This window comes from Penaeus vannamei, chromosome 9 (genome assembly GCF_042767895.1).
Source record: "Penaeus vannamei isolate JL-2024 chromosome 9, ASM4276789v1, whole genome shotgun sequence".
Taxonomy (NCBI): Eukaryota; Metazoa; Arthropoda; class Malacostraca; order Decapoda; family Penaeidae; genus Penaeus; species Penaeus vannamei.
In genome coordinates, this window is record NC_091557.1 from 14800424 (window position 1) to 14802923 (window position 2500).

A 2500-nucleotide genomic window follows, 5' to 3' on the forward strand; every position below is an offset into this window, starting at 1 on the left:
AATATCCCTTGCCATTCTTCATCACTGAAGGGAAAGAAAAAGGAGAAAGAGTGCCATATTTATTCATCCGTATAGACTGATGAAGCATTCGTGTAACGCACATTATTATATCTTTTGTAATCCAGATGTAATTTAGTGTGAATGGGCGCTCTCAGTCTTAGGGAAGACAAAGCCAAGGCAACACTCGGGAAGCCGTCAGAACTGGCTCCTACACGAGATAGAAAATTTATAAAATGGAGTTGTGGAGCTCTGCAGAGTAGGCTAGACATATTCAATCCTACATTTAATGTAGTATAATTGCCATACTGCAACTGTTTTCATAAGGACATAGTAATGATAAAAATGAATGGAGAATAATTCGAAAGGATATTGGTGTAATGACACCGACTGCATTGAAGTAAATTTAGATTTTAAACGTTCTGTGTTGTTTCGGAATTGATCGGACTTCGTTGCCCAAATCTTTATTGACAAGCATTCACATCTTTCGCTTTCTGAGGATAATGTAAGAAAATCGATAAAGAAATTTTAGTATAGCATGTCTATTGCTTTATTGACTCTCTTATCTCTCATTCGAAATTGATGTTTTGCTCTTATGCTTTTATGCACAGGTGTTATAAACTATCTACCTTGCCGATCCGATAGCTATGCCACAGGCTGCTGGCATACACCTTCCCAGAATAGACCCGGTTATACTTTGGGATAGTACAGTATAATCCCCGGAGTATGACTTGGCCTACTGTAAAGAAAGCTAGTCCAATTTATACCCACTAGGGCAGAATATAGCCTTGTAACATGCAATAGTAAAACTTTTTTTATTCAACCCATAATTGTTGTGCGATGTATCCAGTCAACTTCTGCAAGGTGAATGGTTCCTCTGACTTTAAATAGGAATATGGCATGATGAATGATATAGTCATCAGGGATTAGTTTGGAAGATGAGGCCATTACGGTTTTCAAGTAGGTAAATAACTAAAAGTGTCAAAAGTATTATAAAAGTGTTGTAAACAACTAACCGGATAATAGTAATAATTTAAAATCCTTGATCTGCAAATTTCTAGCTCTTTAAATTGGCCGTACTACAACTGAGTTACTAAAATACTGTGAGGCCACATGAGCGTTCGATATTAATAGATTTCCCTACTCTGAATCTTCCTCAAAAATGCCTAATGGCTTAACTTTGGTGATTTTTTTTTCTTTTTATAGATCTTGCAGTTTACAAACATTTCATATATCATGTAAAGGTGAACACAAACGATTTCATATTCCATGTCAACAATACTGATTTACTGCAGTATCTGAATGAAGACAGTGTGTAAACGTAGCATTCTAGTTTACGAAAAACATGTGTTCCGAGGGGAAGAGGGCTTAAAAGTTCGGTCGAAAACGCGTTCTCATTTTGAAAACTGTCCACAGAATAATCAATTTTTTGAGAGAGGGGGCGGGGCGTGAGGGGGGTGAGGGTGAAATAAAAAGCAAGCATGAAAATAAGCTCATATAGGATTATGGGAATTATCATGTGGGGCTTTACCAGTCAGTGCCTTCCCTGCATGGACCACGCGGCAAGGAGACGTCGCGATCTGTGCTGGCCTCCATAGTTAAGTTGTAATAAAATTGTTTATTCGTCCAAACAGAAACAAAACAAAGAGGTGCAGTATGCTGCTTTCATGAACCTATATAAATTCCTTATAGTTGGAAAACGTTACTGAACCCCAATGTGGTTTTAAATGTTTGAATGTTCACTTGTTACTGACCAGAATTAAACTTAATTGCCAATACGACTTATTGTAATAATTTTTATTTTGAAGTAAAACGTACATGCTAGTATTGAAGATGACGACGATGATAATGATAAATAGATAAATGAATCATGAAAATAATAGCAATGATAATCATTATTATTGTAGTAATGATCATGATGGTGATTAATATAATAATAATTCACAGGCCGCACAAAACTAGAGACCAGTAACAAATTCACAAATGGCCAGTACTTTTCAGTTTTTACAACGAACTTGTTCAGATATTGACTACAAAAAAATGCGTGTCAAATTTCAAAACATTGCAGCTTGTACATGGTTATTTCAGGTTTGGATTTACTATTGTGGCCTGTAGACTAGGAGTGCACATGAAAAAAAAAAAAAAAAATGCAAATATAACATGCGTCAGCTCTTATAATTTCCATGACACATTTATGGTATAGATGAATATCACGAATATTGGAGCAGTGAATAATTTCCGGATGGTGGGTAAGTAATACAACCCAGATATTATACCGGTTCCTGGCTCGTGAAAAAGAGACCCAAAAATGAAATTAAAAAATCTAAAATCATATTTCCTTTGTTATACTCATCTTAAATTCAATGTTTGTCATTTAGAATGAAATCATGTATGCAATGCGTTTCAAGAAGTAAAATTTCTTGGAACAGAAGAATTCAGATGTTTAAAGGGACATCATATTACTGTTATCCTAACAATATAAGAAATGTTATTCCTTGAACAA